This window comes from Aptenodytes patagonicus, chromosome Z (genome assembly GCF_965638725.1).
Source record: "Aptenodytes patagonicus chromosome Z, bAptPat1.pri.cur, whole genome shotgun sequence".
Classification (NCBI taxonomy): Eukaryota; Metazoa; Chordata; class Aves; order Sphenisciformes; family Spheniscidae; genus Aptenodytes; species Aptenodytes patagonicus.
This window is the reverse complement of record NC_134982.1, coordinates 34,048,717-34,063,696: the sequence shown is the minus strand read 5'-3', so window position 1 is coordinate 34,063,696 and position 14,980 is coordinate 34,048,717. Positions and strand designations below refer to the sequence as shown.

The window sequence follows — 14,980 nt, the reverse complement described above, 5'->3', positions numbered from 1 at the left end:
GATCATCAAGTCATTTTATGGTGAAAAAAAAATGAAACAGATATGACACAGCAGTTGTTTTTAGTCACTCTGACCAGTGTTTGAAATTGGCTACCTATTACCTATCCCATGTTTTATCATTATTCCCAGTACATCCCATCCTTTCCCCTGTTCCCCAGAGAGAGCAATTCAAGAAAAAATGGTTTGTTTTGTTATCAGGATGATACACAGACCCCAGCTACAGTTTTTACTGCCATGTTCAGGAGTTAATCAAGCCTTTGTTTGCAATATATTCCCCTTATAACATAATTGCTATGTGACTGTTGATTTGAGTTTTAATTGCCTGATAAATTGAGTGTAAAATCCTATGGTGGCAGAGGAAATAAGAGAAAAAGAGGATGGTGCTCTGGCAATTCAATGTAAAAGCATTTTTCTCCTTACAAGCAGGAAACTTCTACATAAATTTGAGCACATGGACCCTGCAGTTCTAGATGGCACTAGATTAGAAAGCCAAAAGGGGGGGAAATCTGCCTTTTTGAATTCTTCTGTTACGGCTTGTCATCATGCTAGTTGTTTTGGTTACTCTCATGGAAATTATTAGAAAACATTAGTTGCTGGTTATGTCATCACTTTGATCATGTCAATTTTATTAATATCCTGCTGTAAAAAGCACATTTTTGTCTGGTTTCATTAAGGACCTGTTCAGTGATTTAAAGTAAAATACAATGCTGGGTTTTTTTAATGTATGTACATACTGCCTATACAAAGATTTGCTTGGAAAGCCACTCAATTTTGAGACACAGCCTTTGAGATAAAAAATTATATCCAACACTTCAAAAGCCCCAGGATCTGCTACAAGCTGTATGTTTGTGTAAATCTTCTGTTTGTGTATTATAAATCTGTATATTTTATTATTGTATTATGATTATTATTTATTTCTTAAAACCAGAAGATTCTTCGTTTTATGCTGTTTGGAATTTCTTACTTGCTTTCATTTTTTCCCTTGGGACTGGGGAAGTTGGTTTGGTTTGGTTTGGTTTTGATTATGATGAGATCTCTCTGAACTCTCTCTCCACCTGTTAAGGAAAGTATACCATTCCATATGTCTGATGATTTATTTGATGTTATATACATATTTTTAATGTGTATGGAAATGTAGTAGATATGCATATGTTTGAAGGTATGTATATGTCTTGTCAGAACTGAATGGTTTACTCCGTGCTGGAAGAATGAAGAGACCTGTATGTGTACTATCACAGTATTTTCAGAAAAGAATAAAAAAAACCTCTCCAGCCTTCTCTCTATGATATCCCCTTGCTATCTTTCTAGAGCATATCAGAGCTCCTCCACTATTACCTTGAAAGTGGAAAGGATAGATAAAAGGGAGGGGGGAGATTCAATTTTGTATTTTGAAGATGGAAGACACAGCTGGAAGACCATTTTCTGTGATGATGCATTTTCTTTTCCTTAAGGTCTGTCACATAAACATCATGACTCCAGACTGTGTCCATACTCTGGGTAAAAGATTTGAAAGAATGGAGCAATTTCTGTGAATCTTCATTGTGAACACAAAAGCCCTACCTGGTTCTTTATCAGGTAGTTGTAAGGAATAGAAGGTGAAGAGCTTAGGATTTACCTGATAAAGACACAACACGTGATTTGTCTCCTTCTTCATAGGGTGGTATGTATGATCCAGTCATCTCAAAGTATATTAACACTTCAGTATGTTATTTGGTGCAGTACTGATCTATCAAGTTTATCAGTAGACCTCTTTAAGGTTTGCTTTGATGACTACTTTCAAAGGACATCCGAAGAATAAAGCAAGAAGCTTGAAAAACAACTGTGCAGATAAACAAGTATCAAAATAAAAGGAAGTTTCCATACTTCCACATGCATCTCGGAGATTCAGCTAAGTTTCACAGTTCCAGAAAACATGGAAAACCAGACTGGTCTGTCTAGAAGATCTGGTTTAACTCTTATAAGAAAGCATGAGCTTTCCTAATTAGCTTTAGTACTTGTGGCAGTACATATTGATTTTAACTACCTGGATGAATCCTCTTAGGCTTTCTCAGAGGCCAGAGACTGAATTAATGTGTAGACGTTACTACCTTTTTGTATCCCATCACCCAAGCCTTGCTAGTAAGCAAACGAAACAGATGTAAAGGTGTTTGATTTATTAGTGGCTCTCTCTTGCCAAGTTTTTCACAAAATAGTAGTGCCTCTAATGCTGCCTAAAATCAGCAAATTCTAAAATTATACTAAAAATTACTTATGAATACTAATATATATCCACAATAGGAAATACTATTTTTTTTTTCACACAAATACTAAAATTAATCATAACATAAGATTATTCCAGGCGTTTTATCATTGTACTGTATCTGTCAGGATCTCTGGTACTCTTCTTCATCAGACTTCTGAATTCATTGTGATATTGTTATTCAGAGCTCCTATATTACAATGCTACTGTTAGTGCAATAAACAACCACACCAACTGGTCACTGCAGTACATTTAATTTGAATTAGGCCTCTTATTCTTTTGCAGATCACAAAGGCATAATGTATAATGGCACACAGATTAAAGACAGAGGAACACAGCAGGAATGCTATATTTAAGTTTGCTTATTTTCTGATGGTAAGCTACAGCAATTTTGAGATTAAACCAGCATTTCTCCCTTACCCATTAGCAGCCCATTGATCTCTACAAGCCAACACAGAAGGGCTGTGTTATTCTTCCCAACTGTTTTTCCCTTGGGGAACATCATTTCTGAGAGCAAGAGAAATAGGTAGGCAGTTACTATTGAATACTATGGATTGGAAAATAAAATAACAATCACATGCTTTCTGACTCCAGATGTTACAAGAATTTCAAGAGTTACCTGGAGTGGTCCAGTTTACTGGAATTGTGGAACTGTTGGCATGTGGCACTGTAAAAGTGACTTTTCCGTTTGGACATGTGTAACTATATGTCTCCAAAAGAAGTACACACATCTTCCTAGCAATTCAAAAGTCCTTCTGGATCCTCCAGGCTCCTTAGCTGCACGCACCATTTCTGTTCTTTGCTCAGACATCAGCTGTTTCCAGGAAAACTAGTGAGGAAAAAATGGATCTGTCTTCTCAAGAATAAGGCTATTCTTTAAGTCCTGGCAAATCTGCTACATCTCTGATCTTTATAAATAGCAACAGGTCAAGTGGAAACACTGACAGGGATGAACTCTGAGGTTTCACATCCTATGCCTAAAAAAGGCCAGCAAGTTTTCTTCACTTCAGTCACCAGATAGCAGGGGTTGGACAACACATGATAAGGTGAGGTGTAGGCCATTCTTATCACAACTTCAGAGTTGTTACTTGGGAATACCAAGCCGTGTTGAATGTGAAAGGTGACAAGTTTTGTACAAGGGAGTACTGTCAGCAATATTGTTTCTTGCCCAAACAGGTACAACATGATAAACTCTCTAAGAGAGCTACCATTTCTTATACTTTAACCCATGCAAAGTCTGCAAACATAGAGAATTTTGACAGGAGATACCTGTCAAAAGGTATCACATACACATGTGTATGTGATGCTGCTGTGTATGTCAGTGAGACTTGCTGTGTGTCTCTTACTGCCAGGAAGGGGTAAGGAGTGTGCCTCATGAGCAAGGCAGGACATTAATCCACTGCTACCCAGTAGTGTTATTCCCTTCCATATCATAGGTGTTCATGTAGCTTCAAGTTCTGCAGCAGGGACTGCAGAACCATGTGAATGTCCCTCTCAGTGCATCTCCATAAAGACCAGCTTCCCCTGCCACTCTGTGGAGGCACTGCCTCCTGAAAGCCATCATAATTCATACAAATAGTTACTCACTGTTAATTATATATGCATATATTAATGGGCTTCTGCTAAAATATTTTAAATACTTCCATTCTGGGTTTTGAAAATTCAAGCATGTTCTATAACTTGTAAAAATATGAAGGGGGCATGCATGGGGTGTTGCATGTTTTCCATTAAAAATGAGGACATTTTTGACGGATGCAATATGGCAGAATATATTAAAATAATTAATTTATGTTCATTCCAGTTTTTTTCATTTCTCAGCATGACCTCTGTTTCATTCATAACAGAACAATCAAAAATGGATTAGTTTGTAGACTGAAAACACTCGGAGTTTTATCTTTCCATGGAAAATTTATCTAGTCTAAGTTGGTTTGTACGTTGATTGATGGATACCATAATAATTTCTTTTACTTTAGTCAAACACTCTGACTCAAATATTTCAGTGCAGTCACAAGGTTTTTGTTATTTTCACAGCTTTCTGATCAACTACTTTTGGTTTTTCACTTTCTTTCTTCACATAAATAAAATTGTTTCCAGGACCCAACAGCTGGCACTTAGTGGCTGAAGGAATGAACAGGAAGACAGTGTGTTCACAGGATTAAGGAACAATCTGAGAAGGAAAATTTATGCAGAGTTTTGTAAGCTTAGTGAGGCAGAAAATAGATTGGGGTGCAGAGAAGAAATAATGTGTCAGTCAAAGCTAAGCATACAGACATAAACTTCCACAACACGAGAACAGTCCTGTGCTTTCTTAGCTTTTGTGACTTCAACAGTTACTTCTGAGTTTGGGTGGAAGAGCAGACAGATGTTTTCTAGAGGTCACACTCTTAAGTGACTCTTTACAAGTCTCTCTTACAGCCTGGCAAAAGCAAGAACAAAGCTGCCTTGGAAGATGTAAGAGATGGTAGAATGGCTTTAAGGAAGGGTCCTAAGGAGGGAAAAAACTTTGCAGCTGAATACTGTAACTTGGCCATTCTATTCCTTTTCCCATTCTATTAGTGTAAACTAATTTTCTTCAAATTTATAATTTCATTTCAATACAGTCGATTTTTCTGTAGCATGGTGTAGGTCAATGCTTTGTACTCAATACTGACAAATGAAAGCAAGAATTATATGCTGGTAGTGTATTGTAATAGTCTTTATCAAGTCAGGATACTGCAACTGTTTTTCAAGCCCTCCTGTGTGGATATTTTTGTCTAATAGCTTCTGCTGGTCCCCTTTCTCTGTTTGATTTATAAGCAAGGAGCTGCTCCCTGAAATGACTAAGAATGGCAAGATTTTACAAGCAAGATTATACTATGAAGTATTATTGGCAATACTATGCAAATTGCCAGAAAGAGATTAGACTGAAATTTAACTAGCACCTAAGAAAGAATGTCTGTTACATATGTGACACACAGCAATTAAAGAACCTGTTCATTTGCATTCAAAGTATCTATTTCATTATTTTACTTGAAGCATATTCTTAGTTGCTTTTGAGATAATGGTACTCAAATTTCATAACATTAAAGAAGAAAGAACAGCCTGAAAGGACCCATTTTAAAGGTAAAGGGACAATGATCATCTATCTTTGCTAGTCTGAACTACACACAGGGTTATCAGCTGACTTCAGTTATATCCCCTCAGTAACAATTTGATAGGCCCTCTTGAATGCCTGATTGAGACTTATATTCTATAGAACATAATGTTCATTTAATAATACCATCGTTATTAAGTCAGGTACTTTGTTGATACTTTTATGAGTTAGAGCTCATGTGCACAAAGAGTAAGCAAAGTCACTTCACTGTTATATGGTGGGTAACAAATAATAGATCATCCAATTTTCCAAGACATGTTTCTCCTATCTCTTAACAGCACACTTCTATCAACATATTTAGATATTTGTGGCAGGTTAATATGGGCCATTTTCACCTGGCAACAGCATCAGCCCTTAGCAACAGTACATGTGTATTCAGACCACTAGTAACACTAAGCCAAAATGGAAGATCAGACTATAGAAACCTTTGGACGATGTATGTCAGGAATTTTCAGGTATTATTTTGCCTTAGCAACAGTCTCATTTCATTCCCTAGCAACTCTGAATATAAACTCAGTTTTGTTTTCCTGTTCAAAATTACCTCTTGGGAACAACAAGATTCCCTTGTTAACATTAATGAAATTCAGTGTTTCACTTATTCCTAGTTTAAGATAAATGGCAGAATTCAATATTGCACAGTAGTGCTCTAGATTTATGCAGTATGTCATAGCTTGAGAGTTATGAAAATTAAGATGGTAGAGCTGTATTTTAGTGTTATTCTTCTACTTCTTTATACATATTTGTATGCAGCCACTACTTCACAAATTTTTATTAGTATTATACATGTACAAAAATCATTGCTTTCATCCATCAAGCTTTTATATTGTTTGATAACAAAGGCCTACATATTCTTCTGCTGGAATCTTTGAGGAGAAAATACCTTGTCCCTGAAAGGAGTAGTAAGTCTCCACTGCTGTTTTATTGCCATTCAAATGTATCCCATCTACTTATCCATTGGTACAGAAGTATCAGCTAAAATCGTACAGTAAGTCTTTTATGACAAATATCCCCTTTGATTGTGGTTAGATTTCAGCAATATTTCTGTAGTGCGGCATATACTTATCTTGTGGTGGATACTTATCTAGCAGTGGTTCCTCAGTGTGTTAGCATATTGTATAATTTTGATTTTCTACTAGTACCTCACTATATTAAAATTATTCAATTTCTCTTTTTCTGTTTAAAGAGCCTTCTGGACTCTGTATTTGAATATTTAAAGAAATGTGATCCCACATTACATTCTTAAGAGACAGTAATTGACATTGTGTTAAAACATATTTGTGTATGCCATAGAATTCAAACAAGAAAAGGAAAGAAGGAAATTAAAAGCAACGTGAATGACCACAGAGCTTGTTAGTTCTATTTGTGTCTTCTGGTTGTCACCTGTTTCCTTATTCCATTGCAACAACAAACCACATATATAAATATATATATAAAGGGATACAGTCAATGGTCTGCATTGGATATGAACTTTGTCCTTTTTTCAATTTTCAGTGCTGAATTTTGCTTACACAGCCTTGACAGCCTTCATATGGGTTTTTTAAAGAATAAAATAATTTTATACACTCAGAGTACATGTGCTTGTAAGAATGCAAAATGCTGTTTTACTAAGTGACTTGAAAGAAACAAGTAATCTGACCCACAAAGACAGTAAGCTTTCAGGGTGTTTTGTGATCCAGTCTTTAATTGTGTGACTTAGGACTTGCCCATACACTAACACTGATCTGTTTCCAAATCTTATCTACAAATTATCTTCTTTATACACTATACACACTGAAAAGGTATACAATCCTTTTCTGCATATGCAGTCATTTCTACATATCCTTTCTGCATCATCAACCAGTCACAGAGGGCATTGCTTATTGTTATCATGGGCATGCTTTGAAATGTCTCCATTTCCCACAGTCATTTCCACTTAACTAGACTCAGTTTCAGTTATTAAAAACAAGGTCCTCCCGATCATAAAATAGCCTCATAGCAACAATAAGCTACAGCACAGGAAAAAAGCCCTCACATTCTCTCTTAATTAAAAGTAGCACATTTGTTTGAATAAGAAAATACATGACAAAACGTGGTGAAATAAATGATTTCTTATCATTATTATGCTTCGGTCACTCATGTTCTCTTTGTGTGCTATTCTTTTTGAGGTATGGAAATTCTGTTAGTGTATCGGACAACAATGTGATTTCTTGTATGACAGTTCTGTATATGTATACAGTGTTAATATATTTGGTTATGTCCTATGTTCATGTTATCACATGAAGTCACATTTTTCAGATGAAACAAGTGTACCTTGCATATCAACCCATAATATTATGCACACATAAAATTATATTCTCAGATACACACAACCTTTAGATAATTAGGAGAATTAGTCAATATATTGTGAAATCTGACCTCAGGAATTCCTCATGAAGAAATAGAAGTCAGAGTTTAATGATATCTTATTACCATATAGCCCGCTACTTCCTCTTTTCTTTCTATAAGAAATTCACATTTAGTTTAGCTTCAGAATACCAAAACTACAAATTTTGTATATCAACTTTTTAATGAGAATCAAGCAAAGAATATCATGTAATTCCTTCTCTAGATATAAAGGCAGGTTAAGACACAATTAAATGGTAGTTTATCAAAAGAAATAGATAAAGCTGCAAGTACTACAAAATGGCAGAGATGTTCTAGCACCACTTACAGAAATAAGATGCCACATTAAAAATTTATTCTGATTAATTTATTTTTGAAGAAATTATTAGAAAGAAATTATATTGGATGAGTGATTAGTTTGTTACTCTGGGGAAAGCAGGTACAATGGGTTTAGGCTTTAATAATGGAATAATTGGAAAACTACTGTTTGGACAGAGATTTCTGGCATGGCTTTGAAATAGAAAACTGTTCTAAAATAAATTTCTGATGTTAATTAAAGGCCTGATTCAAACCCCCTCTTGAGGCCCAAGGAAATTTACCTATTGCATTCAGAAAATTTTGGAACCAATCCTATGACATGTCTACCACAACAGGAAAATGCTGAATATTGTAATTCAGATTTTAAAAAGCAGTTAATGAGTTTGCAAAGGAAAGATGAAAGATTAAAATGTTGATATCATGAATATGGTGATGTCAAGATAGAATATTAAATCAGGGTACAGAGATTTATTCATGTATGTATCTGCAGTTATGAATAATTTCCCAAATTAGGAGAGGGTATTCAAAAATAGTTCTGAGACTTCTCTTGATTATAGCCAGATTTGAGAAGGATCATCACACTGGAAATTAGTCAGACAAAATAACACAATAAGAAGATGCAGAAGTATATAAAACTTTTAGATGACTGGAAACATATTTTTAAATGGGAAACATGGGCAATAGATTTTTGGGGGAAATGAAGCAAAATAGTAAACTTTCATTAAGTGGAAAAGTCTTGCCATGTTCTACACAAGTCCGGAAAACAACTAGTTGCTGTAAAATACTTACAAATATTGTTCTATAATGCAATATACCCAAGATATTTAAGGTTTTGCATGTCACTGATCAAACTGCAGCTAACATGAGTTAAACTAGTTTTCCTGGAGTGGATACACTTTCCTGCAGTGTGTGTTGCTGTTGTTAATAATTTTATTGACTGAAGTTCATCCCTGTGCAGAGGACCTGTCCAATACCCATGGAGAGAAATTAAAACTTGTTCCTGCAAACACTTAAGCATCTGCTTATTTTTGCATGAGTAAGGAGCTCTTTTCCATTTTAGCAGGCTTTCTGATGTGTATAGACTTCAGTGTTTATAAATGTTTCACAACATTTCTGAACATAACTGTCGAGAAAGACTGTGTTCTAAATGTGTGGTGCATATATCTTGTACTGGCCCTCAGTGTAATGGTGAATTTGCATTAAGTAAACTGTTTGTTCTGCAGAAATACAAAAAAGTCAGTTGCTTGACTCCATAATTAATATGTATTATGAAAACTAAAAATCTGATCCTACAGTCCTTACTTTTGACTCAGAGGAAATATTTTACTGACAATAAGTGGACCGACTTGTAAAGATGCAATACCGTTGGAATAAGTGGAGTTGTAACTGGTACGACTAGTACCAGTACTAGATTACAACAGCAGAATTTGATGCAGTGCTTTTAAGTAAATTATTATTTGAAGAGAAACTGCATCTTTAGGCTTTTCCAATAACAAATATAATAAAAATAATAATGATTGATGGAAAATCTTGGACTACCAGCTTTTATGTGCAAGATTTTCATTGACAGCCTGAAAGAGAAAAGTGGGTTAGAAGGCTTAGTAAAGAGGACAGGTACCTTGATGCTAAAGACAGAATCTGTTGGTTTCTTTTTTTTAAAGAAAAAAACTGAAGGGAAAGGGTATTTTACTGAGAGTGGGAGAAAAGGAAAGGAATAGAAAGACTGAGCTGCTCCAAAGCCAATTAATATTTTTAAAATGGTAGTTGCCATGACTAGAGAGAAGGAGAGAACTATTGAAATATGAGATTAAGAGAGAGAGCAAAGACTGATGAATGATAAAAAGAACACATTACATCATTTTTACTGGAAGAACTTCGTATGAAGTAAACATCCAAAGGGCAAATTCTGACCAAACCTCTTCAGCAGTGGAGGTCTCCAAGAAGAGTTGAACTGGTGCCTTGAAACTATTGTGACAAGTGGAACAGAAAATTCCCCAGGAGCAGCGAGAGAATTCTTCATTTGTCTTCATTACATTTTAGCTCCCAAGTACAATAAAGGCTGTACCCACTGTTTACCCATTAGATATTTTATTTATGCAATGGCAGCATTTTTAATTTACTTTTCTAAAAATATGCCTTTCCACTGAACTATTTTTTAAATACACTTGTATTATTTATTTTTATGTTTTTGGAAATACATGTCCTAAATTGCCTTAGAGCTCAGTGGCATTCCTTTGCTCAATATATTTAACACTTAGATGGTCACTTGTATTGAATGCTTACTGAAGGACCAAAATCATGTATAATTTATGTCTCTTACCCTGTCTGTAGAGCTTCACTTTGACTATTCACACGTGAAAAATTACTTATTCATCTAAGTATTTTCAAAATCTTCCCTTTAGATTAGGGGGTGGGAGGTATTTTGGTGGTTAAGTGTTTTCTCTCTTTTATTGGACTTACTGATGAAAGAAACAGCTAGAGTAGTAAAAAGCACTTTTTTTGTCTTTAAATGGGGACTACTATTTATTACACATTTCGCTAAAGCATCTGGAAGCATGCAGCGAGAGGGTGGAAACTGCAATGAAATCAAGAGCCATGTTAACATGCTTCCTGAACAGATAATATACAAAAAAATTTACTCAGATGTGGTGTTAACTTTTTGACTCTTCTCTTTTGTATGAATTCACCATTTTACCATTCCTGAAAGAGTTTTTTTCTCTGGCAAGAACCAATGCAATATTTCTGTGAAGAGTAACTCTTACATATACTCTCTTTAAGGATTTCATGCACCTCCTAATGCCATTTCATCAAAAAACCAAGTATAAGAGAACTGGCAAAATATATCATGATAAATTGTTAATACCAGTTTAGAATATTGTTCCATTAGATGTCTTCAAAAATACAGTACAAGTACTGTGGAGACATAAAATCAGATTCTCTTCAGGATTTATAAACCAGAGCTAGATCCAGGGCCAGATTAAAATGAACAAGCAGTGAAGCTATTTTGTTGAGCTTGGCCTGGTACAGAAGCTTCCATCAAAAATGAAACTATGAAGAACAAAACAGAACAAAAAAAGTGTGTTGGTGGTTGCAGTGTCTCCTCTTGGGCCCTGGGGCATCTGTTGCACAGAGAACAGATGCTTGGATTTGCTCCTCTTGATTACCTTCCTTCCATTTTTGTGTCTGGTGCTGCAGTCCCATAAACTGAATGGAGATTGGCTTTAGCTGTACCTCTTCCGTTCATTCTTCTTTGGCCAGTAATGTGGGCAAAATATGGGAGAAAGCAGCATGGTGCATATAGGATGTATCCGCTGTTTCCCAGCTATGGGCAAGGTTCCAGCCCAAGGTCCAGCAGCATGAGGTGTACCTAAGCCAGCCCACCCTCCACTCCTGTATAATGGAAGACTGAAAATAGTCAGGGAAGGCAGGAAGACCTGATTTCCCTATGTTGGACATAAACCTAGAAGTATCAGAGACCTTCTGCAAGAATAAAAGCATGCCAGTTCCACTTCTCTGCACAGGCTTTTAACATTCACTGACCAGGTTTCCATAACATGACTTTAATTTTTAGAATTTGAAAGATATTGGTGTTTACTAAGGAAAACTGTAACTGTTTGCTTGTTTCTTTGTAAAATGTGTGAAGTAGAGGAGTTGTTCAACCAAAGAATTTGATTGCTCCAGAACTGTGTCCAGCAACAGCATAATGTTAAAGTAACAGCTCTCCTCTCTACCCAGGTTCTTTAAAATTGACTAGGAAAATACTAAAAAATTCAGTAGAAAATTGACAATGAGTAAATCTTCTGCTGTGGAAAATATAATCCAGGAAAGATTTCTAACCAGCATAAGTTCTTGTCTGTGCCATTTACAAAACCACCCAAAAGTCCCTCCTCTGTTTCTCTACCAAAAATTATGGAGAATAGTTCTGTAATTGTCTTTCAATTAAATAAACAAAAGAATACTGTTTCAAAACCTTCAGTGCAGTTCAGAACACAAATTTAAACTGAAGACATTCTGCCTTTATGTCTTGAACCTGATAAATCCTCTGTCATTGTTAGATCCTTTGGAAGCAAATATATCTGCTTAATAGAAAGGTGCAGCACCTTTTAAGAGTAACCCCCCCTTCAGAGCTGCCTCCAGACCTTATAAAGGGAGACTCTGTAAGATTTTTCACTGCATTAACTGAGTATTGGATTGGGGTTTTTATTCTATATCTATTCTTATGTTTGCATTTTCTCAATTTGAAATTGAAAATATTTATTGATTGCATGCAAAGAACAAGCATAGTACATGATACATTCTAAGCATCAAGTCTATTAAAAATATTTCTCTTCCCACAGACTATGACATTGAATATCCATTTCTATGTACTGAAAAAGATTAAGTTTATGTTTTTATGTCATAATTTGAAGGATTTTTTTTTTGTCTTTTGTGTTATATGGATTTACTGTTACATAGGTTGAGACCAGAGAAAGTATGCGTCCTTTTAAATTGTGCAGAATTCTTTGCTGTTAGAGATTGAACACTCAATACACAGGATGTTCCCTTCACTTGGATTCAAAATTAGAAAGTAAAAATGAATCTTGCTTGTGACAATTTTTAACTTAAATTCGCTAACGGAATAATATATTATGCATTTCACAAAGTTTTATTTTGCCCCTTTCTTTTTCCTTAGGTGAGAAATTCAGTGGATAACAGCAAAATCTACAAAGATTCAAAGTAAGATTTCACATGCACTCACTTTCTAAGTGTTCATTGTTATAGATATTTGCAATGTCAGTTATTTTTTTCTAAAAGTTCTATAACTTCTTTTGGTTCAGGTTTTGTGTTATAAACCACAAACTTCCTTCTACTTGGCAATATTTAGTAAGTCTTAGAAAGTGTATCCCTTTTGAAATTCCAAGAGGTTCTTCTAGTCGGGAAAGAGAGCACAACGCTTGGGTCAGCAGATCATGTAATAAACTTTTGTATATGTCTCCTAAGGTGCAGGAGTGACATCCTAGTTCAGATTTTGCAGTGTTGGAATAAAAGAAAGTCTTACTGCTACGGTGTGATTCCTAAAGTGTGCTATAAATTAAATGAAAATTTATGGAATGCATTGAATGAGTAACAGCAGTAACAACAAAGGGTGCTGAGCACTTCTAGCCTTCCTGTTTCATGTGATATCTCACACTAGCCTTCATATAGTGAATAATACTCATATGTAAAGGCAAAGTAAGACTGGAAAGCAGTTCACTGATTCTTGTAAGAAAGTACTCTACAAGCTATAGCTGTATGAAAAAGATACATTTAGCCTTTAATACTCTTTCTACCTACTTTGTATAAGGTAATATGACAGTTAGGCACATATGACCTGACCTATCTCTTCTTGATGAATAAGGCAGGGTATTCATTGACCTGGCTATGAAGTAGATCGGTCACTAGTGAGAAAACACTTCATGGCTAGTAAAGCATCACAGCAAGTTTGTGATTATTTTACACATGTACAGAGAGTTTGGCAATTTATAATATATTATGTGTATTATATAATATATGTATGATAATGTATAGGAAATTCAGGGTTGTTTTTCATATTATGAAACAGCTCAATTATTTCTGTATTCAAGGGGAGACTTCAAGTTTCATACATTAACCCGTTATGTTTAACACATTGATGGCAGAGTTGAAAAAGGTGGTGAAAAATAATATCATATATTTTTCTGGAGTTATCAAGCTATTTAGAGAAGTAAAACTGCTGACTTCATTGTGGAGAAAGACAGAAGAATCCTAAGATGACCAAGTGAATGGACAATAAATTGCCAGATGAAATTCAGCATGCAGTAAATGTGATGCTCCCCGAGAAAAACAGTTCTAATATCACAAGTACTCACAATTTGAAGGTGGTTAATTTCCACTCAGAGTTAGACAGTTCATCTCAAAAGTAAATACAACAACAGTGGGCAAGATGAGGAGCAGGACAAAAAGGATGATCAAAATAATAAGACAGTTTTTGTATGAATAATGACTATATACCTAGCATTCTTCAATCTGGAACAGAGATAAACTGAGGAAAGACCAGACAGAGGTTTATAAAATCATGTCTGGTGTCTAGAAAATAAATAAGGGAACAATCATTCTTTTTTTTCTTCCAGTATAAAAACTATAGTTACTGAAAGTAACAAGTGCAAGGTTCAGAATAAATACAGCTTATAGAGGAGATGTGAAACTCTTTGCAAAAAGTTATTGGGGATTCAAAATTTTCCATAGACGCAAGGGAAAGACAGAAAAAAATGTGGAGAAAAGTCCCATAACACTGTAAATACACTGATACTCCCTCTGGCTTCAGAAAGTCCCTAAGGTGCAATTGTGTGGATACATGCCCAGGGGTAGTATCACTACATATTTGTGCTGTTCTTACATTTCCCAAAATTTCCATTATTAGCCATTCAATAACCCAGGGGAGGTATTGTGTTACAAAGATCTTTGGCCATTCTTGCTTTTATGGTACAACTTTTAGAATATGCTATCAGCTGGAAAGTAACACATAGAAATATAGCTAGTGAGTTAAATAAGTTACCAGACACATCCTTTAGTCTCTTTCTAGCCTCCCTGTTTTGATGTAATTTTATACTTTAAGTCACTCTCAACCTTGCATTAAATGACAGTGGCAATACCAGAAGCCCAGAAAAGGCTTGCTGTTGAGTATCAAGTTCCAGCAAGATTCATCCTTGCTTAGTTAAACAGTGTTGGGTATTCACAGCAAACACAAACTATGTTTTGTACAGACTTCAATGGACGGAGCTATTCTAAGCCGTAACAGACTTAATGAAATGTCAGTATTTTCTTTCAGACATTCCTCACTGAGATGTCTACACACAATAATACAGTGGGGAAACTGTTACAGATAAGAAGGAAAACTGACCATACCAACTAAGAAAGGTTGTTGTGACTCT

At 35.3% G+C, this 14,980-nt stretch overlaps 1 protein-coding gene across 1 annotated transcript in view; it reads left to right on the top strand.

Annotated features, from left to right (window-relative positions):
- Positions 1 to 14,980, top strand: part of PTPRD (protein tyrosine phosphatase receptor type D) — a 1,297,197-nt gene that overhangs the window by 812,919 nt on the left and 469,298 nt on the right. The window contains exon 7 of the mRNA XM_076363450.1: positions 12,724 to 12,767. The gene's annotated coding sequence lies outside the window, so the exon portion shown is untranslated. The remainder of the gene's footprint in view (positions 1 to 12,723; positions 12,768 to 14,980) is intronic.